Here is a 23,968-nt window from a genome sequence, read left to right on the forward strand (position 1 = left end):
ACCTACTATGAATTGAATTTTATTCCCCCCAAATTCATATTTTAAAGCCCTAAATCACAACATGTATGGGGGGGTATTGTGTATTTGGAGATTAAGGCCTTTGGGAAGTACGTGCATGCTCAGTTGTGTCCAACTTTTTGTGCACAAAAAGCTAGGAGCCATTAGGCTCCTCTGTCCATGGGATTCCCCAGGCAAGAATGTTTGTGGGTTGCCATTTCCTTTTCTAGGCCTTTAGGAGGTATTTAAGGTGAGATAAGATTATAGAATGGGGCCCTAATCTGATAGTATTGGTGTCCTTATAAGAAGAGAAAGACAGAGAAATCACTATCTCTCCATTTGCATGTGCCAAGAAAGGCCACATGAGGACAAAGTAGCTATCTATAAGCCAAGAAGAGAGGTCTCATCAGAAGCTGTACTCTGCCAGACCTTGATATGGACGTCTAATCTCACAACTATGAGAAATAAATCACCATGTTGTTTTAGTCAACCAGTCTACATTTTGTCATGGCAGCCTGGGAAAACTAATACACCCTCATCCCATAGAGATCTGAGTTTTCTGCCACTATGCCTTTCTCAGTGTGTGAATTCTGCCCTCGTCCATTCATTATCAAAATTGTCAGGGAATACAATGAAGCAGTGGATCACCAAGGTGCCTAAATGTATTCTTTCCTGCTCCCATTAGTAATAGCAGCCTTACCTCCTTCAGATAATGAAGGTTCAATTCCCCTGTCAATGTGGTAACTAATTTTCTTGCCTCCTAGCTTCTTGATGCAAAGAGCTGAAAGTAAGTGGAGGGCAGATGTAACTTAAAGTTCAATGAGGTTTTACTATGTCCTTGGGAACTGGGGCCGCTAGATGCCTAAAAAGGTCCATGCCCTAACCCCTATTATCTGTGACTATGTTATATAACATGACAAGTGGGACATTGCAGACGTAAAATTACTAATCAGTTAGTCTTAAATAGGAAAATTATCCTGGATAACCAATTGGGCACAAAAAAATCACATCAACTGTTAGAGGCAGACAATATTCTTTAGGTGGAAAAAGCAGAAGTCAGACGTTTGAAGCATGAGAAGGACTGTGCTGTTGCTGGTTTTCAGATGCAGGAGGTAACATGACAATGAATATGGACAACCTTAAGAAGTTGAAAGAGATTTCTGGCTGATAGCCAGCAATGAGATGAGGATTTCAACTCTATAACTATAGAGAACTGAATTTGTCCAGCAACCTGGGAAGCTCAGTTGTGGATTCTACCCAGAACCTCCAGATAGGACCACATGTTGACTGACACCATAATTTCAGCTTTGTGAGACTCTAGGCAGAGAAAACCAAACAAGACTTCTTAGCTACAAAACTATGAGATAACAATTTTTGTTGTTCTAAGCTGCTCTGTTTGTGGTAACTTTTATAGAAAACAATTAAAAAAGAAAGAAAATGAGTCTGAAATTGTGGAGATAAGAAGTACATATTGTCCAAATGGGTCACTGAGTAATGGTAAGCAAGACAGTTCTTAGTTTCACCCTTGGTTCTCAGAAACATATACCAATTGAGGGCTTAGTACCATATAATGGTCATTGATTTAGGTTATACAGCATATCCTAGAGGGTGGTATCTCATCCTCAAAAGAAATGATCTCAAGCTGGTGTTTCAATTGATTCATTAAGAGCTACTCCATCACCCTACAAGCCAGTAGCATTTAAACCATGCAATATGTTCTAGGATCAGTGGAAATTATGAACATGAGCTCACTACTGAACCTTCTTTTTTGGAAAATTGGTCCCTTGATTTGCCAAAATATCTTGTGGTACCCTGCTGGTGTAGAAAAACACTCTGTGAGTTCTCAGATTGTCATGCTGACTAAGATAAGAAACGTAAGCCCAGTCTTAGGATACATGTCAACTGTACTGATTAAGAATTAGTGTTCCAAAAGACTGTTCTATACATCTGTGTCTCTTTTGCTGTCTCACATACAGGGTGATCATTACCATCTTTCTAAATTCCATATATATGCATTAGTATACTGTATTGGTGTTTTTCTTTCTGGCTGACTTCACTCTGTATAATAGGCTTCAGTATCATCCACCTAATTAGAACTGATTCAAATGTATTCTTTTTAATGGCGCCAGTCCAGGTTAGAGGCATGATACTGGATGCTTGGGGCTGGTGCACTGAGACCCAGAGGGATGATATGGGGAGGGAGGAAGGAGGGGGGTTCAGGATGTGTATACCTGTGGCGGATTCATGTTGATGTATAGCAAAACCAATACAATATTGTAAAGTTATTAACCTCCAATTAAAATAAATACATTTATATTAAAAAAAAAAGAATTAGTGTTCCTTCCAGGGTGGAGGACATCCAGTGTAATCTCTTCTATCAAGTGGGTTATTGGTCTCCTTGAGGGAAGCTGCCATAATAGTGACTCAAATTTGTCACTTTTCCATTGTTTGCTGGTTATACATTCAGAAGCAGCAGTAACCAGATTAACCTTAGTTAATGAGACTACTCAATAGTTCAGTTCAGTTCAGTTCAGTTCAGTCGCTCAGTCGTGTCTGACTCTTTGCGACCCCATGAATCGCAGCATGCCAGGCCTCCCTGTCCATCACCAACTCCCGGAGTTCACTCAGACTCACGTCCATTGAGTCCGTGATGCTATCTCATCCTTGGTCGTCCCCTTCTCCTTCTGCCCCCAATCCCTCCCAGCATCAGAGTCTTTTCCAATGAGTCAACTCTTCGCATGAGGTGGCCAAAGTACTGGAGCTTCAGCTTTAGCATCATTCCTTCCAAAGAAATCCCAGGGTTGATCGCCTTCAGAATGGACTGGTTGGATCTCCTTGCAGTCCAAGGGACTCTCAAGAGTCTTCTCCAACACCACAGTTCAAATGCATCAATTATTTGGCGCTCAGCCTTCTTCACAGTCAATAACTCAATAGTTAGCCCATACTTAACCTCCATAATTGTAGTCTGTGTTTCTCCAATCATGAGCCTATTGTGTTAGACTGGAGTAGTCTAGTCATGTTTTTTTCTTCTGTTATTTAGCGCTTCTTCGATGTTGGATGCTTTCTATGACACGACATGACATGAGTAGTGTTAGTCACTCAATCATGTCCCACTCTTTGCGACCCCATGGACTGTAGCCAGCTAGGTTCCTCTATCCACTGGGTGCTCTCTGGCAGGTGTTAAAGTGTAAAATAAATATCTTCCCAAAGTTACATCCACTATGCTTCTTTTACTGACCTTCTTGATGTTGATCTTGTAATCTCTTTAATTCTAGGCCCTTGATCAATCAACCAAGCTCTTTTCTAATGCCCATGAATCTATGTATATTCTAATCCTGGGCCACTTCTCTTTCTCATGAAGTGAATAATTTGGTACACTACATGAAATTCTGCACATTATGAGGATTTTCTTTCATGGCTGTCTTTTGAAGCCACCCCTGGGTAGAGCTCTGGTGCAGCTAGAGTTTATTTATGCTCCCACCCATATATTAAGCTGGCCCAACCATTAATTAAGCTCTTCCCTTTCCTTTCTGAATTAGCTAATCATAAGGTACCTCTCCCATATGATCATAGGTATGGAGTTAGGGAGTGGGACTGTTATAAGAGTAGTGAATGTTTTAGAAATATGGGCCACCTTCTCATGCAACTTGCATGTACCTTCTGGCTCTGGTGATCCTGAATTTACCACCTTCAAATAATGATGAACTGCTCTTGGTCCTGCATGACCTTAAGATCTGGTTGATCTGAGAGAACCTAGGTTATCATAGGGAGCTTTGAATGGATATACACCTTTCAAAACCTATCCTCAGGTGGGGTCCTGTGCTGTAAGCTACTGGGCTATGGTAGAGACATATCACCTGACCACAAGCTTCATTAGTTTGTTTTTTACACAGCTGCTAAGGAAGTCTTTAATACTATGTCAGATTAGGCTACTTCTTTGCTTAAAACCTTTCAATGGCTTCCCATGCCACTTTAAAGAAAAGCTAAAGTCACAGCAATGACCTACAAGGCTTTCATATGATCTGGGACATTTCATACATCTCTGACCTCATTTGAAACCACTTTTCTCTCTCTGTTCTAGCCACACAGTCTTCCTTGCTGTTCTTGAATATACCAATAATACTCCTATGCAGGGTGTTTAGATTCACCATATAATTTTTTCAGAACCTGCTACCTCCAGGCTTCTGCATGGCTTACTCTATTACTTTATTCACATATCTGGTCAAATGTCTCCACATCAGAGAAGAGTTGCCTGACCACCTTAGCTAAAAAGATACTTCCTATCTGTGCTATGAAATAATTTTTAGTTCTGGCTTAGACTTCTTCAGAGCCTTTAGTACAACTTTATGTATCATATATTTATTTGCTTATATTGGATCATGAACTCCTTATAGCCAAATTCAGACTGAAATTGAAGAAAGTGGGGAAAACTACTAGACCATGCAGGTATGACCTAAATCAAATCCCTTATGACTATACAATGGAAGTGAGAAATAGAGTAAGGGACTAGCTCTGATAGACAGAGTGCCTGCTGAACTAGAAACAGAGGTTCGTGACATTCTACAGGAGACAGGAATCAAGACCATCCTCAAGAAAAAGAAATGTAAAAAATAAAATGGCTGTCTGAGGAGGCCTTACAAATAGTTGTGAAAAGAACAGAAGTGAAAAGCAAAGGAGAAAAGGAAAGATATATTGAATTGAATGCAGAGTTCCAAAGACTAGCAAGGAGAAATAAGAAAGCCTTCCTCAGTGATCAATGCAAATAATAGAGGAAAACAATAGAATGGGAAAGACTAGAGAGCTCTTCAAGAAAATTAGAGATACCAAGGGAACATTTCATGCAAAGATGGGCTCAATAAAGGACAGAAATGGTACGGACCTAACAGAAGCAGAAGAGATTAAGAAGAGGTGGCAAGAATACACGGAAGAACTGTACAAAAAAGATCTTCACGACCCAGGTAACCACGATGGTGTTATCACTCACCTAGAGCCAGACATTCTGGAATGTGAAGTCAAGTGGGACTTAGGAAGCATCACTATGAACAAAGCTAGTGGAGGTGATGGAATTTCAGTTGAGTTATTTCAAATCCTGGAAGATGATGCTGTGAAAGTGCTGCACTCACCATGCCAGCACATTTGGAAAACTCAGCAGTGACCACAGGACTGGAAAAGGTCAGTTTTCATTCCAATTCCAAAGAAAGGTAATACTAAAGAATGCTCAAACCACTGCACAATTGCACTCATCTCACATGCTAGGAACGTAATGCTCAAAATTCTCCAAGCCAGGCTTCAACAATATTTGAACCGTGAACTTCCAGATGTTCAAGCTGGTTTTAGAAAAGGCAGAGGAACCAGAGATCAAATTGCCAACATCCGCTGGATCATCAAAAAACAAGAGAGTTCCAGAAAAAAAACATCTATTTCTGCTTTATTGACTATGCCAAAGCCTTTGACTGTGTGGATCACAATAAACTGGAAAATTCTGAAAGGGATAGGAATACCAGACCACCTGACCTGCCTCTTGAGAAACCTGTATGCAGGTCAGGAAGCAACAGTTAGAACTGGACATGGAACAACTGACTGGTTCCAAATAGGAAAAGGAGTACGTCAAGGCTGTATATTGTCACCCTGCTTATTTAACTTCTATGCAGAGTACATCATGAGAAACGCTGGGCTGGAAGAAGTACAAGATGGAATCAAGATTGCCGGGAGAAATATCAATAACCTCAAATACGAAGATAACAACACCCTTATGGCAGAACGTGAGGAAGAATTAAAGAGCCTCTTGATGAAAGTGAAAGAGGAGAGTGAAAAAGTTGGCTTAAAGCTCAGCATTCAGAAAACTAAGATCATGGCATCTGGTCCCATCACTTCATGGCAAATAGATGGGGAAACAGTGGCAACAGAGGCTGACTTTATTTTTCTGGGCTCCAAAACCACTGCAGATGGTGATTGCAGCCATGGAATTAAAAGACTCTTACTCTTTGGGAGGACAGTTATGACCAACCTAGACGGCATATTAAAAAACAGAGAGAGACATTACTTTTCCAACAAAGGTCTGTCTAGTCAAGGCTATGGTTTTTCCAGTGTTCATGTATGTATGTGAGAATTGGACTGTAAAGAAAGCTAAGTGCTGAAGAACTGATACTCTTGAACTGTGGTGTTGGAGACTCTTGAGAGTCCCTTGGACTGCAAGGAGATCTAACCAGTCTATCCTAAAGGAGATCAGTCCTGGGTGTTCGTTGGAAGGACTGATGTTGAAGCTGAAACTCCAATACTTTGCCCACCTCATGTGAAGTGCTGACTCATTTCTTTAGATGCATTTGAAAAGACCCTGATGCTCTGATGCTGGGAAAGATTGAGGGCAGGAGGAAGAGGGGACGGCAGAGGATGAGATGGTTTGATGGCATCACTGACTCGATGGACATGAGTTTTGGTAGACTCTGGGAGCTGATGATGGACAGGAAGGCCTGGCCTGTTGCAGTTCATGGGATCGCAAAGAGCTGGACACGACTGAGTGACTGAACTGAACTGAACTGATTCTATTTTCTCCTATTAAATTACAAACTTCAGTAGCACAAGGATTTTTTGTTGTCTTATTTAATATTACATTCTAGCAACTAAAGCTGTGTCTGGAATATTAGGTATTCAATATATATTTGTTGAATGAACAAATGCATACATTTGTCATTCTTTTGGGTTACCTACATAGCAGCCAGAGTTATCCCATTAGAGTATGTGAGATCAGCTCATTTCACTGTGTGAAATTCTCCACTCATTTTCTATTTTAAAGTGATAGCTGCAGTCTTGTTCTTAATCTATAGGGTCCTACATGATCAGATCTCATTTTCCTTGCTTACTTTCTTTTAGTCACACTGGTCTACCTCCTTGTTTTTTTTTTTTTTTGTTTGTTTTGTTTTGTTTTTAACATCTCATGTCTACTCTGAATTCAGAGCCTTTGGACTTGATGCTATATCTCCCTGAAGTGCTCTTGCTCAGATAGTTGGATGTCTTTCTGCTGCCTTACCTTCTTTGGATTTTTACTCAAATGTCAACTTATTGAGAAGACTTTTTCTGGTCACCTTATTTAACATTACAATTTCTCTCTAATTTTGACTCTCCCTTTTATTTTGTTTTATTTTTCTCCATAGCAATTATTATCTAATATATTAAATATTTCACTAATCTGCTTTTGTTTTTCTTCTTTCACTGCACTGTAAATTCCATAAGAGCAGGCATTTTTTTTCTCTTTACATAGCTATGATTTCAGCACTGAGAATGCACCTCACATATTCTAGATACTTATTACATATTTATGGAATGAAGGAATTCAATTTGTAGAGGTAATAGTATTAGTGAGTCTAGCGGCATAATCCAGCACCCTGGGTGTGTAAATTGCCATATTTTTTTCCAGTGGCAGAAGCAATAGCATTGATAGTAGTAGTGGATTTATCACTGGACCAATTCTGTGCCACAATTCTTTTCTACATATTCTTCATTACAGATTCTCCAACACTTTTTGAGGATTCTGGGAGCTGCTCAATATTCTTGAGTAAGCTTCTTTTGTGTGTAACAATCCGAAGATGGTTTCCATTGCTTGTATCTTTGTTGGTTCAGTCACTAAGTAGTGTCCAACTCTCTACGAGCCCATGGACTGCAACACAGTATGCCAGGCTTCCCTGCCCTTCAACATCTCCCGGAGTTTGCATCTGAGAATGCTAGTTAAGAAAATCATTAAGATTATTCCAGCAAAGATTAGTTGCAGCAAAATATCTTCTAAGAAATATGGGAAATCTCGAATTGGCTCTGGGTTTGGTTGCAATGGAAGGCAGTGCACATCCAGATTGTATTAACAGATGAGATCCATTGTTGGGTCCAAAGGCAAAATAATTCCTTCTTTGGGTTTAAGATCTCTATATCAGCTGAACCCAGAGTTGTAGGGCTGGAAAGAACAATATAAAGCAGTCAAGAGCAAATGAAGGCTGCAAGGTGAGTTGCTCTTTCACTTAGAACATATGACTCCATATAAAAGGTACCCATGGCAAGTTGAGATGCGAGATGGATCCTGGGATAAGCCTTTTGTAGCAAAGAGAATCACAATACAGACTCAATGGGTTTTAGAATAAAGCTATATTTTCTTTGTGAACTCATCTTTCTTCTTTGATAAATAACTCCTAGCTTGCTGATATGGGCTCTGGTAGAACTGAAAACCTGACCATGGTGATCAAATACTTCTTTGTCCTGAGTAAGCCATCATGAGTTAGGTGTTATTTGATCCACCAAGTCATAAACTTGGGCATACAACAGCATTCCACCATTCAGAGGAAGTAGTCTTCAGAATACTGGACTTAAGTAGTTTGTGTGAGTGGATGATTCACAACCAATATTCCTATTTTGGTTGCACTGTCATCCTCCTTATAAATGACACCTTTGCCTTCCTGGAGATTTGCTGATGACAAGCTAACTAAGAAAAGAAAAATGAGCCTGGCTTATAGATGGCTCTGAATGATATGCTGACATCAGGAAAAAAGTGGACTCCTGCAGTATTACAAGCTCACTTAAAGGTTACCCTGAAAGACACTGAAAAGGGAATTGCTTCCAATTGGCTGAAACTCAAGCTGTATATCTCATTGTCCACTTTGCTTGGAAGGATATATGGCTTGAGGTGTGGATCATTACTTATTCATGGGTAGTGGCAAGTGGCTTGGCTGTATGATCAGAGAGTTTGAAAGAAAAAAAAATGAAGGTTTGGTGATAAGGAAGTTTGAGTAAGAGGCTTCTGCATGTACCTCTCACATTGGGCATCAAGTATGAGAATGTTTGTGTTCCAGTGAACATTCATCAGATATCATTCTTGACATAAAATATTTTCAATAATCATAGAAAAATAATTGTGTCTTATAATAACAATAAGGGTTCTTTTCCCAGTCTCCCTAGTGCTTGTTCACAGGTAGGTGATAGCCATAGTAGCTACCCACTCCAGGATTCTTGGGCTTCCCTTTTTTGCTCAGCTGGTAAAGAATCTGTCTGGAATGTGGGAGACCTGGTTTTGCTCGCTGGGTTGGGAAGATCCCCTGGAGAAGGGAAAGGCTACCTACTCCAGTATTCTGGCCTGGAGAATTCCATGGACTATACAGTCTATGGGGTCACAAAGAGTTGGACACGACTGAGCGACTTTCACTTCACTCATAGCCATAGTAGCAGGAATAGAGTTTTGGCCTGACACCAAGACTATGAAATCCCTCTCACCAAGTTTGGTTTTATCGAATGGCCAATTTTCCTACAAGAACTGCTGACCCTGAGCCCCAATACACTCTGTTACCTGGAGACATGTGGTTACAATGGATTCTGTCATAAAGAGGACTGTGTTTTCCTTGCTGGCATAAAGTATTTTGATATTTTCCTTTCCCATCATGCTTCTGCTAACACCGTCATTTTTATACTTGAATGCCATAGAAATATTCATAGTATCCCACACAATATGAGTGTCAACCAAAGAACCTTTGAACCTTTTATCAAAAGAAGTAAAGGAATGAATTAGCTGATTTCCATCAGATTCACTGATCTTTCCATGAACTCCATCACCTAGAAATAGATTGATTTCTGGAGCACTGTGCCTTGAAGTCATGGTCACTGTGCCAACTGAACAGATCATGAGAGATTCAGGTATTCATCTGTGGGATGCCTAGAAGTATTCGATATGAACCGATTGATGATCAATGTATGGTACAACATCTCTAGTACTCATTTACACAGTTTGGGAACCAATGGAAGAAAGTGGGAATAGTGTTCCACCTAATAAAGTACTAATATAGTGAATCTAATAAGACTTCCCTGTAGCTCAGACAGTGAAGAATCTGCCTGTAGTGCAGGAGACCCAGGTTTGATTCCAGGGTTGGGAAGGGTCTCTGGAGAAGGGACTTGCAACACACTCCAGTATTCTTGACTGGAGAATCCCATGGACAGAGGAGCCTGGAGGGCTATAGCCAGTGGGGTCACAAAGAGTCAGAAATGACTGAACGACTAACACCACCATGGTGAATCTAGGGTTTGTTAATTGAATGATGTTAGTACTCAAAGGAAGAAAATTTCTACCAGGGGACTCAATAATGATTACACTGAATTGAAAAGTGGAAGAATCAACTGACCATTTCAGAAACCTTACATTGAGTAAACAGGCAAAAAATGAGGTTGTATTAATAACTTGAATAAGATTGTCATTATACGATTGAGGTAGACAGAAGTAGCATCCATGAAGGTGGTCCTAGTACTATTGTGTACAGAAATATAGGTCCTGATAAGTCAGAACCACTAAGCTTAGATCTTTCACCTAACCTGGTAAGAGCCCTAGCAAGTAGAAGTGCTAGCTGAGAGAAAAGGGAAGATTAACAGGCAGCAAAACAAGGAATCACTTAATGAATATCCATTTGTGACTTTGTGATTAGATGCAAAAAAGGACTACAGCATTGATCCATATAATTTTCTTTACTGTGCTATAAGATTTGCATAATTCAACTAACTTCTACTTCCCAAAATATTTTTCCAGTATGTTGATAATCATTAAAATTATGGGATGTCTTGGTATCGTTAAATTTACCAATAAGAATATTGAGAAAGTGTTGTGATGCAAAAAGAGGAATAATGACCATTACCAAGACATCATGGATTTAGAGCTGGATGAAGTGATAAGAAACTTTTGGTTGATACTTTGTCTTAGTCCATTCAAATTTCTATTATAAAATGCCACTCAACTGGGTTGTTTATAAACAACACAAATTTATTTGTCATGGTTCTGAAGGCTGGGAAGTCCAAGATCAGGGCACTGGGAGACTTGGGGTCTGCTAAGAGTTGGCTTCCTGAGAATGCCTGTCTTCTCACTATATCCTCACCTCAGAGCTTAAGATTTCAATATATGAATGGGGGAGGGGGAGGGATAAACATTTAAGGGTTTCCCAAGTAGTACAATGGTAAAGAATCTGTGTGCTAGTGAAGGAGACTTGGGTTCAATCCCTCAAGAAGATTCCCTGGAGGAGGAAATGGCAATCCTCTCCAGTATTTTTGCCTGGGGAAATCCCATGGACAGAGGAGCCTGATAGGATACAGTTCATGGGGTTGCAAAGAGTAAGACATGACTTATTGACTGAACGTGCATGCACCTTCTGAAGGCCCTAATCTCCAAATACACAGTACCTCCCAATACACATTGCGGTTTTGGGCAAAAGTGTCAGAAACAAATTAGCAACTAAACAACAACAAAGTAAACTTCATAGATCTTTCCCAGAGTTGAAAATAATATGTGGTTTGGGGGACTTAGCCAGTAAATATATTACAAGGTCAGTCAGGCAAGAAACTCATACAGTATGGGAGATTCTCTTTTGTAGTTGGGCTTCCCTGGTGGCTCAATGACAAAGAATCTGCCTGCCATTGCAGAAGATATGGGTTCAACCTCTGGGCCAGGAAGATTCCCTGGAGAAGGGAATGGCTACCCATTCCAGTATTCTTACTTGGAAAATTCCATGGACAGAGGAGCCTGATGTGCTACGGTGCCCAAGGTTGCATACAGTCGGACACAACCGAGTAACTGAGTACACACACATAAACATTTAGTCCACTGTATACTTTTTAGAGAGATAAGGCAGTTTTGGATGTATAAGAAACAATTACACTGTATCACATAAGAATGTGGTATTATACAGTGGTTTGGGACCTTGAGAAAATTAATCTTTTTGGCCTGTTTTCTTACTTCTAAAATGAGAAACATACAGTACTTGCCTGATAGAGTTATAGTGAAAATTAAATGAGTAAATATAGTATCAGGCCTTTGCGAGTTTCTCATCCAGTGGATACAAAGGACTGACTGTATTAAAGCATTTTATATAAGAAACTTGGGCATCCACAGAGTTTAGTGTCTGTAGGGGGTCCTAGAATCAATTTCCTGCAAATACTAAGAGATGAAAGTGATGTGCCTAGAAAAATTCCTAGCACAAATCAGAGTTATGGAGTACTAGATAAAATAAGGTATGGAAAGAACAGTGTATGCTGACATTGGGTAGTTGAAATAGTGTATCTTGGTGGTCATTTGCCATTGTGTTTTGCTCACTCAGGATCTAACCTTCTCTTCTTGTTTGTGGAATCCTTCACCACAGGAGGCAAAGCTAACATCCCATTTACAGAAGCTGAAAAGTCCAGCTACATGCTTTCCCAGCCTTAGTGTAGACAGTGCTAATCAAATGACCCTCCCCTAGATTTTGGATAGGAAACAAGTGATGCAAAAAAGGAACTGGGTGAAAATCATCTTGGCAGGGGTAGAAGTGATGACAGCTTTAGAGGCCCAGAGCTAGTGGGTGCTTCTGAGAGCAACAGCCCAGTGCCTTCCTCAGTGGTATACACTGTGTTGTCTGGGCCCTTTGGCACCAGCAGTGATGTCTTTACTAAGTCAGCTCTGCAGTGTGATGAAGGGCATTTTTGTTCATTGTACAATATGCACACCCAGTTTTCAGGCCCATCCAAAAATACTGAATAAGAAATATGCTTTTATTATATCATAATACAAATAGTTCTCTTTAGACAAAAATAATTTTTGCTTCTTACAATTGAGATCGTTGTTCTATAATATATTTCAGTTGCTCAACTTAATGTGTATTTTAGAATTAATAATGCATTTTGCCTTTGAGTAAATATGATTGGAGAAAATATATAGTTTGAGAAGACTACCTTTATCAAATTATAAAATTTTATTTCTTGTGTTTGAGAAAATTTGGATTTGCTTCATCCCTGGCTGAATATGTACCTAATAAATAAATGTGTGATATTCTCAACAATATTCTTAAGATGTATTTATTTTATAGAACTATTTTTAGAACTTAAGAAACACTGCCATAGTGTGAAGTACCAGAAGATGTTTCAGAATGTATTTAAAATTCTTTTATAATGTCAAGATTTTCATAGTCATGCTTGTGAATTTGGCTCTTGTCTAAGTGTATTTTGATAAATAAAATATTCTCCATGGTCTAACTGATCTTCTATTCCATACTATTGTGAAATCATATCCAGAAACTGGGGCACTGAAAGAAAGAGAATATGATGTAATAAGTGAAAGGTTGTTTTGACCTTATTGCAAAGTCTAGAAGAAAGAGAATGTTACTGAGAGAGAAACATCAGAACAACAGAAAATTGTTGGTTAATTAATAGCTTCATTTTAAAACATTCTTCCTCTTCAGTTTTGCCTCATGTGAAAATCCTCCATTTAAATTTTACTAAAGTGTTAATATCTCTTGCTGTGAAAATTCATTTTAAACTGTCCTTAATGATTCTAATGTGAGAGCTCTTAATATATCTTGAAGCAATTCAAGACAAAAACAGCTGCAAAGGATAAATTTAACTTACCTTAAACTTTTCTTTTTATTTATTTAACTATTTGAATCAACGTTTGACTTTTATGTGCCTGAAAAAGGGAGAAAACACTAAATAATTATTCTTATCAATGCTATTCAATTTTCTACTTTCCACTAATGACTTTTTATATTAGGCAAGTTTATGAAAGGTTATGGTGAAATTTTTCCATGATAAAATATTGACTTAACCTTAATTTTGAAAAGAGCACATTTTTTCAGGAGGGAAACATGCAAGCATGTGAATTACTTTGTCTTCGGTTATAACTAGCAACTTGTTTCTTTGGGATTTGTGCTGCTGTTGGAGTATTCTGGTGCACCTACATTGATCTATTTTTAGTGCTGACACATGGTCATAGACTGACTACATATGGAAAATAGGCTCATATATTCTTATTTTGCTAAAACGTAGTGGTTACTGACTTGTTTTCCATCAATGCCATATAAAGGGCTTTTCACGTAGAAATATAAATCCCCCTGCCCTCTTTCTTTCATCTCTGCTCCAGTCTTCAAATCAGTAAAAACTCAGGTTTACTACCTTCTCTAGTAAAAATAATCCAATGGTGTGAAAAAAAATAAGTGCACACCATTCACTTTAATGTTATCATTACATAAGAGTTTAATTTGCCATCATTTGGTGTTTAGTAGCAAAATGAATAAAGTTCATTTCGACACTGCCCTGATTGCAGATATCTTAATTAATGAATAGTTCTATGATTGATTGGCTGGATGACATCAACACAATTATAGGCCTGTACAAGCATTAAATAGCCAAATTGTTGGGGGGAGAAACACACCAAAGCCTGGAGTAGAATGTAGATGGAGTTGGAATATAAGCAGTAGAACAGAACCCTTATTTATGGAAATGTGCTTGGAACAATTTCACAGGAAGCAGTTGCTGTTAGACACTATTGCTATAGCTAGCTGAAAGAACAATTTTCTCTTTTGTAACAACAACAACAAAATGCACTGCCCCAGCATCAAACCCTCTTAGTTTAGATTGTCAAAGGAGATTTTCCCCCACAAGATCACCAATTCTATAACACAATCATTTTTTTCTGATATTATAAATTAAAAATCAATGCACTGACAGTCGCCACCTTTGAAAAATAAACAAAAATCCAAAAGCATGGGTTATATGTGCCTAACTGAATGAAATGAAACTTGATTTCACCAATGAATTATGCTGCTCTTTATTCATCATTATTCAGGACGTGAGCTTGAAGAGAAGTTTGCAGTGCTTCATCCTCATTCTCTCTTCCTCTCTGTGTGTTTCTCTTTACTCTCCCTTCACACACACACACACTCACACACACATATGCTCATGCATATGTGTGCACACACACCTTACATAATTAGTTAAAATCAAACTTAATCATTTAGGTCAAAGCTTTCTTAAGTTCTTTGAAGCTCTCCTAAGATCATACTTAAATGTTCCTGCTATAGCTTGGATACACAACAGCTCGAGGTATGGACTAGTGAAGCTGTCCCGAAGACTACATCATCATTTCCATAATTCCAGCCCTTATGGGTTTCTAATTCAGCTGTGCTAAAACACAGTATGTGCTGATTTACATGTCTTCAGTTGACAGACACATTTCATGAAAATAAAATACTGGGATATGTATTACAAGGCAGCTTCCAATGCAAAAGGTTAATCTTCTGTAAAAAATGAGATCCACTCATCAGAAGGCTATAACTCATGTTGTACATTACATATCTTAAATCATTATATGAAAGATCAGTAAAAGCACAATAATGCTATTCAATTATTTTTTAACCTCCCAGAGAATGGCTCGACATGCTATGAGCTGGAGATACTGGTGACAGTACAGTGAAGGCTGAGTCCTGAAAAATAACAGAACATCATCTCCCTTACAGTATTTTGGCTGACACCAAAGATATACTATATCAATGATTTCTCACACTTGGATGCTCATCAGAATTAAATATGAGAGCTCATTAAAAATCAGGATTTCTGGGCTTTACTCAGACTTGATGAATCAGAAACATTGATGTTATGTGCATAGAATCTTTGTTTTCTCCAGCACCATCAATCCCCAATTATTCTGGCATAACCAGAAAGACCCATGCTTGGGAATTTTTCCTCCTTAAATTGAACATCTCAGCCCAGATCCTATTCTTAGCAGCAAAACTGATTTGGTGTTCATGCTAGTAATACTGCTTCTCCTCTCCATACCTCAGTTTCTGCATCCCAAAGTGAAATAATATTGCTAAATTTAAATATCCATTTTAGTACTCTGGGCTCAAGAACATCAGAAAGAGTCTAAAATTTTTACTACATTTAGGTTATGTTTACCAAAATAAAAGCTTCTGAATATAGGGACTTGATCATATCTTTTAACATTATGAAATACACAAGTTGGTGAATTTTGACTTGTTTAAATACATCCCATAAAAGTTAGAGCCAGGGCAATATTATAATTGAAGACAGCTAATTTAAGAGCAAATGAAGATCTTTTCATGAAACAGGTAGTAAATCTATGAAAGTAATTAGAATGATAAATTAACTAACTCCAAAAGATAAATAGGTTCAAGAAAAGTTGTAATAAATTATGGAGGATAAATCTATAACAATTAGTTATGGAAGATAAGAAATGTTTGAGATGACCCATATTAAAGCAAATATGGGCAACAATAGAAGTGCAAATACATGTTTTTCAATTTAATAGAAATTCTTCAAGACCAAACCACAGGGAGTTAAGACATAGTTTGAGTACTTTTAAATCAATGGATTTAAAGAATTTTGAGATTACTGAGTATTATCTTTCTTCTACTACAGTATAGGTTGATATACAAATTAAACAGTCATTGATTTTTAGAACTCTTTTAATGATTTCAGCATGGAAACTGAAGAGATTGCTTACAAATTTCAGAGTATGAGTGTAAACTGAAATGAAGCAGCTCAACTTTTTTCTTGTATAATGATGTGTCATCAAAATTAGACATATGAATGGATCATTAACTTATTAAAGTTGTCCCTCTTAATTTGTTCTGGTACCTGGTATTCTGGTTAATTTATGATGATTGGTAAATGTACTGGTGAAGTGCCTTGACTCATCTGCATAAAACTTGGGGAGGCAGATGATATTGAAGCTAGTGATTTTTTAAAATTTACTTATACGTACAGTCTGACTTCTATTTAAAATTTGAAGAGAAAATAGAAATTATTTTTAATTGAGTCCAAGTAGTTCAACAATCCATATTGGGTGATATATGGTACAATTCCTTCAATATTACCCCCTGCAATATTGTGCGGAGGCTCCCACACTTGCCTCCCCAGCCTTCAGCATTTCTCTGCATCTGTAATTCAAGGGGACAATAAAATTATTTGAATGTATCTCAAATCAATAAATCACATTTTATCTGTAAATTCCTGTAGTGTAATAATCTCGACTTTGGCTCTCCTGACCCCCAAACTGCTTCAAAATTTTGCTCAAAATTCCTTTTACATTTCTTTACCACTAAGGTTGACTTTCAATTCTGGGATTATAAAAATAACCTAAAATGAATAGAGAGAATTTATAAGAAAAAAAATGAACTCTTTTTGTCTCCCACATTATACTTCAACCAAACTTTTTTTTCTGAGGGTAAGTCAAGTATCAGTTCAGTTCAGTTCAGTTCAGTCACTCAATCATGTCCAACTCTTTGTGACCCCATGAACCACAGCATGCCAGGCCTCCATGACCATCACCAACTCCCGGAGTCCACCCAAACCCATGTTCATTGAGTTGGTGATACCATCTAACCATCTCATCCTCTGTCATCCCCTTCTCCTCCTGCCCTCAATCTTTCCCAGCATCAGGGCCTTTTCAAATGAGTCAGCACTTCACATCAGGTGGCCAAAGTACTGGAGTTTCAGCTTCAGCATCAGTCCTTCCAATGAACACCCAAGACTGATCTCCTTTAAGATGGAGTGGTTGGATCTCCTTGTAGTCCAAGGGACTCTCAAGAGTCTTCAACACCACAGTTCAAAAGCATCAATTCTTCGGTGCTCAGCTTTCTTTATTGTCCAACTCTTACATCCATACATGACCACTGGAAAAACCATAGCCTTGACTAGACGGAGTTTTGACAGTTTGTTATGTTTTTTCTTTATTTTGTGTGTCCTGAGAGAGCAAACTGAGAAAATGATTAAGAATTAAAACATTTTTCTAAATATTTTTCCTTGATATCCTAGTAACACTGTGAAGGTTAAGGCTATAGGTACCAGCAGAGTTAACCTGGCTCTGCAACTATGCTGTAATGGTCAACACGGGAAGCTTCTATGCCTGGTGGATCTGTGACTCTGCCAGTTGCTGGGAAATGGTGGATTGATGGACTTTCAGAGTGGTTCATAACTTTGAAAAATCAATTATCAGTTAATTGGGCCTTTAGGACACCCTAATTTCTAAGCATGGCATTCTGCCACAAAAACACTCAAAAACTTTTTGCTGTTATAGTTACATTGTAGACAAAAATCCATTCTGTTTTTAACTCCTCCTATTAATCAATGCTGTGACAAAGCCTAGGATTTTGTTGTTAGAAGTAGACACATTCGATCTAGAAATGCCTTGCTATAAATGTCTGTACCAAACTTAAAATTTTGATTAGGTCTTTCTACTGGTGTAGTGAACAATGCTCATTTTTTTAACCTAATGAAGAAAGTTGATGAAAATGTATGGAAAAGTTTATTGATACTATGAAAGGGAATATGGAGTTCATGTTCTTGCCACAGTCAGCTCCCAGTCTTATTTTTGCTGACTGTATAGAGTGTCTCAATAATCAGCTGCAAAGAATATAATCAATGTGATTTCAGTATTGACCGTCTGATGATGTCCATGTGTAGAGTCGTCTCTGTGTTGTTGGAAGAGAGTGTTTGCTATGATCAGCGTGTTCTCTTGCCCTGCTTCATTTTGTACTCTAAGGCCAAACTTGCCTGTTACTCCAGGTATCTCTTGACTTCCTACTTTTGCATTCTGGTCCCCCATGGTGAAAAAGACATCTTTTTGTGTGTGTGTGTTAGTTCTAAGAGGTCTTGTAGGTCTTCATAGAACCATTAAACTTCAGCTTCTTTGGCATTAGTGTTTGGGGCATAGACTTGGATTATAATGATACTGAATGGTTTGCCTTGGAAATGAACAGAGATCATTTTGTCATTTTTGAGACTGCACCCAAGTACTGCATTTCAGACTCTTTTGTTGACTATGAGGGCTACTCCATTTCTTCTAAGGAATTCTTGCCCACAATAGTAGATACAGTGGTCATCTGAAATAAATTCACTCATTCCAATCCATTTTAGCTCACTGATACCTAAAATGTTGATTTTCACTCTTGCCCTCTTTTGTTTGACCACTTTCAAATTGCCTTGGTTCATGGAACTAACATTCCAGGTTCCTATGCAATACGGTTCTTACAGTATCAGACTTTACATCCATCACCAGTCACATCCACAAGTGGGCATTGTTTTTGCTTTGACTCCGTCTCTTCATTCTTTCTGGAGTTATTTCTCCACTCTTCTCCAGTAGCATATTGGGCACCAATGGACCCGGGGAGCTCATATTTGACTGTTACATCTTTTTGCCCTTTCATACTGTTTAAGGGGTTCTCAAGGCAAGAACATGGAAGTGGTTTGACATTCACTTCTGCAGTGGACCACATTTTGCGAAATTCAGACTTGATTCAGACTGAAATTGAAGAAAGTAGGGGAAACCACTAGGCCATTCAGTTCAGTTCAGTTCAGTTCAGTTCAGTTCATTTCAGTCGCTCAGTCGTGTCCGACTCTTTGCGACCCCATGAATTGAAGCACACCAGGCCTCCCTGTCCATCACCAACTCCCGGAGTTCACTCAGACTCACGTCCATCGATTCTGTGATGCCATCCAGCCATCTTATCCTCTGTCGACCCCTTCTCCTCCTGACATCAATCCCTCCCAGCATCAGAGTCTTTTCCAATGAATCAACTCTTCACATGAGGTGGCCAAGTACTGAAGTCTCAGCTTTAGCATCATTCCTTCCAAATAAATTCCAGGGCTGATCTCCTTCAGAATGGACTGGTTGGATCTCCTAGCAGTCCAAGGGACCCTCAAGAGTCTTCTCCAACACCACAGTTCAAAAGCATCAATTCTTCGGCGCTCAGCTTTCTTCACAGTCCAACTCTCTCATCCATAAATGACCACTGGAAAAACCATAGCGTTGACTAGACAGACCTTTATTGGCAAAGTAATGTCTTTGCTTTTGAATATGCTATCTAGGTTGGTCATAACTTTTCTTCCAATGAGTAAGCGTTTTTTAATTTCATGTCTGCAGTCACCATCTGCAGTGATTCTGGAGCCTAAAAAAATAAAATCTGACACTGTTTCCACTGTTTCCCCATCTATTTCCCATTCAAGTATGACCTAAATCAAATCCCTTGCAATTATACAGAGGAAGTGACAAATATATTCAACAGATTAGATCTGATAGACAGAGTGACTGAAATCTATGGATGGAGGTTCATGACATTGTACAGGACGTCATGATCAAAACAATCCCCAAGAAAATCAAATTCAAAATGGTTGTCTGAGAAGGCCTTACAAACAGCTGAGAAAAGAAGAGAAACAAAAGGCAAAGGAGAAATGGAAGATTAATCCATCTGAATGCAGAGTTCCAAAGAATAGCAAGGAGAGATAACAAAGCCTTCTTAAGTGATCAAATGCAAAAAAAAAAAAAAAAAGGAAAACAATAGAATGGGAAAGACTAGTGATCTCTTTGAGAAAATCAGAGATATTGAGGGAACTTTCCAAGCAAAGATGGAAATGGTATGGAGCTAACAGAAGGAGAAGATATTAAGAAGATATAACAAGAATACACAGAACTATACAGAAAAGATCTTAATTACCCAGATAACCATGATGGTGTGATCACTCACCTAGAGCCAGACATCCTAGAGTGCAAAGTCAAGTGGGCCTTTGGAAGCATCACTACAAAAAAAAAGTTAGTGGAGGTGATGGAATTTCAGCTGAGCTATTTCAAATTCTAAAATATGATGTTGTGAAAGTACTGCACTAAATATGCCAGCAAATCTGGAAAACTCAGCTGTGGCCACAGGACTGAATTTTAATTCCAATCCCATAGAAAAGCAATGCCAAAGAATGTTCAATGCTTAGTCGCTTCAGTCATGTTCAACTCTCTGTGACCTTATGGACCATGGCCTGTCAGGCTCCTCCGTCCATGGGATTCTCCAGGCAAGAATACTGGAGTAGGTTATCATTTCCTTCTGGAAAAGAATGTTCAAACTTTTGCACAATTGCATTAATCTCACATGCTAGTAAAGCAATGCTCAAAATTCTCCAAGTGAGGCTTCAACAGTATGTGAACTGAGAACTCCCAGATAGTCAAGCTGGATTTAGAAAAGGCAGAGGAACCAGAGATCAAATTGCCAACAACTGTTGGCTCATAGAAAAAGCAAGAGAATTCAAAAAACACCTACTTCGGCTTTATTGACTATGTCAAAGTCTTTTAATGTGTGTATCGCTACAAACTGTGTAAAATACTTCAAGAAATGGGAATACCAGACCACCTGACCTGCCTCCTGAGAAATCTGTATGCAGGTCAAGAAGCAACAGTTAGAACTGGACATGGAACAAGGGACTGCTTCCAAATTGGGAAAGGAGTATGCCAAGGCTGTATATTGTCACCCTGCTTATTGAACTTACATGCAGAGTACACCATGAGAAATGCCAGGCTGGATGAATCACAAGCTGGAATCAAGATTACTGGGAGGAATATCAATCAATAACCTGAAATGCAGATAGTACCACCATTATGGCAGAAAGTGAAGAGGAATTAAAGAGCCTCTTGATGAAAGTGAAAGAAGAGAGTGAAAATGCTGGCTTACAACTCAACATTCATGAAACAAAGATCATGGCATTTGGTCCCATCACTTCAAGGCAAATAGATGGGGAAACAATGGAAACAGTGGCAGGCTTTATTTTTGGAGCTCCAAGATCACTGCAGATGGTGACTGCAGCCATGAAATTAAAAGACGCTTACTCCTTGAAAGGAAAGTTATGACCAACCTAGATAGCATATAAAAAATTCAGAGACACTATTTTGCTAAAAAATGTCCATATAGTCAAAGCTATTGTTTTTCCAGTAGTCATGTTTGGATGTAAGAGTTGGACCATAAGAAAATCTGAGCCCTGAAGAACTGATCCTTTTGAACTGTTGTTTAGGAGAAGACTCTTGAGAGTCCCTTGGACTGAAAGGGGATCAAGCCAGTCCATTCTAAAAGAAATCAGTCCTGAATATTCATTGGAAGGACAGATGTTGAAGCTGAAACTCCAATACTTTGGCCACCTGATACAAAGTACCGACTCTTTGGAAAGGACCCTGATGCTGGGAAACATTGAAGGCAGGAGGAGAAGGGATGACAGAAGCTGAGATGGTTAGGTGACATCACTGACATGATGGACATGAGTCTGGGCAAGTTGTTGATTGACAGGGAAGTCTTGCATGCTGCAGTCCACCATGAGGTCTCAAAGAGTTGGACATCACTGAGCCACTGAACTGATGGAAGTGAAAGTGAAAGTCACTCAGTCATGTCCTATTCTTTGTGACCCCACGGACTACACAGTCCATAGAATTCTTCAGGCTGGAGTACTGGAGTGGATAGCCATTTCCTTCTCCAGCGGATCTTTTCAACCCAAGGATCATACCCAGGTCTCTCGCACTATAGGTGGATTCTTTAACAGCTGAGCTACTAGGGAAGCCCATTGATATTATAATTGAATGTATTCATACTACATATATGAATACACATGTAAAATTGATCTCATATATTATGGCTACACACATGTATATGTTAGATTTATGAAGAATTAAAATATATTCCAAGTTGTTAAAATCGTATTCTTGATAGCAAAACAAAAACTTTCTAAAAAATATTTCAACTGTAAATTTGTTGTGAACTCACCCATATATAAGAATTGAAAAAAGAGTTCACACTGACTATAACAATGGTATGTACATATGAAAAGACAGTCAACCAAATTGATAAGCTGTGTACAATGGAATATTGCTCAGCCATAAAAAGAACGCATTTCAGTCAGTGCTAATGAGGTGAATGAACCTAGAGCCTATTATACAGTGATATAGTCAGAAAGAGAAAAACAAATATCATATATTAACACATATATATGGAATCTAGAAAGATGGTGGTGGTGGTGGTTTGGTCGCTAAGTCATGTCTGACTCTTCTGACCCCATGGACTGTAGCCTGCCAGGCTCCTCTGTCCATGGGATTCTCCAGGCAAGAATACTTGAGTGGGTTGCCATTTCCTTCTCCAGGGGATCTTCCCAACCCAGGAATCAAACCTTAATGTCCTGCATTTTTGGCAGATTCTTTACCAACTGACCTATGAGGGAAGCCCCACTGATGACCTACTTGCAGGGCAGTAATGAAGACACAGAAAAAGAGAACAGACTTATGGAAAGGGGCAGGTGGGGGGTAGGAAGGAAAGGGTGGGACAAATGGAAAAAAGCATCATGGAAACATACACTGCCATTTGCAAAATAGATAGCCAGTGTGAATTTGCTGTATGACTTGGGGAACTAAAACCAGGGCTCTGTGACAACCTAGAGGGGTGGGATAGGGTGGGAGGTGGGAGAAAGGCTAAAGAGAGAGGGAATATATATATATATATATATATATATATATATATATATATATATCTTTATATATATATATATATATATATATATATACTTATGGCTGATCCATTTTGATGTATGGCAGAAACCTACAAACTATTGTAATTATTCTTCAATTAAAAGTAAATTAGCAAAATATTGATAAAGGTGATAAAAGTTGTTACAAAAAAATAAAAAAGATTATTAAAGTTAGATTGCTTTCCTCCTTCCTGCCATCTCAGTAAATCCAGTTAACCCACTAATTGGAAAAGTGGTCCAAACCCGTGAAATCTTATTTCATACTCTGGCAAAAAATTTTGTCAAGTTAAGACTCAGTGGCATTTAATGTCACTGACTGTCCTCTTTTCTTGGGATTGAAAAGTTTTCCCTGTTCTGAGACTTTCAGTCCTAAAACTGGAACAGTCTTGGGCAACCTGGGATGGTTGTTAACTATATGTCTGTTCAGTTCAGTTCATTTCAATCACTCAGTCATGTCCGACTCTTTGCGACCCCATGGACCACAACATGCCAGGCCACCCTGACAATCACCAACTACCAGAGTTTACCCAAACTCATGTCCATTGAGTCGGTGGTGCCATCCAACCATTTCATCCTCTTTCGTCCCCTTTTCCTTCTACCCTCAATCTTTCCCAGCATCAGGGCCATTTCAAATGAATCAGTTCTTCGTTTCAGGTTACCTAAGTGTTGGAGTTTCAGCTTCAACATCAGTCCTTCCCATGAACACTCAGGGCTGATCTTTAGGATGGAGTTGTTGGATCTCCTTGCAGTTGAAGGGATTCTCAAGAGTCTTCTCCAACACCACAGTTTAAAAGCATCATTTCTTCAGTGCTCAGCTTTGTTTATAGTTCAACTCTCACACTCATGCATGACTACTGGTAAAACCTTAGCC

This window comes from Capricornis sumatraensis, chromosome X (genome assembly GCF_032405125.1).
Source record: "Capricornis sumatraensis isolate serow.1 chromosome X, serow.2, whole genome shotgun sequence".
Taxonomy (NCBI): Eukaryota; Metazoa; Chordata; class Mammalia; order Artiodactyla; family Bovidae; genus Capricornis; species Capricornis sumatraensis.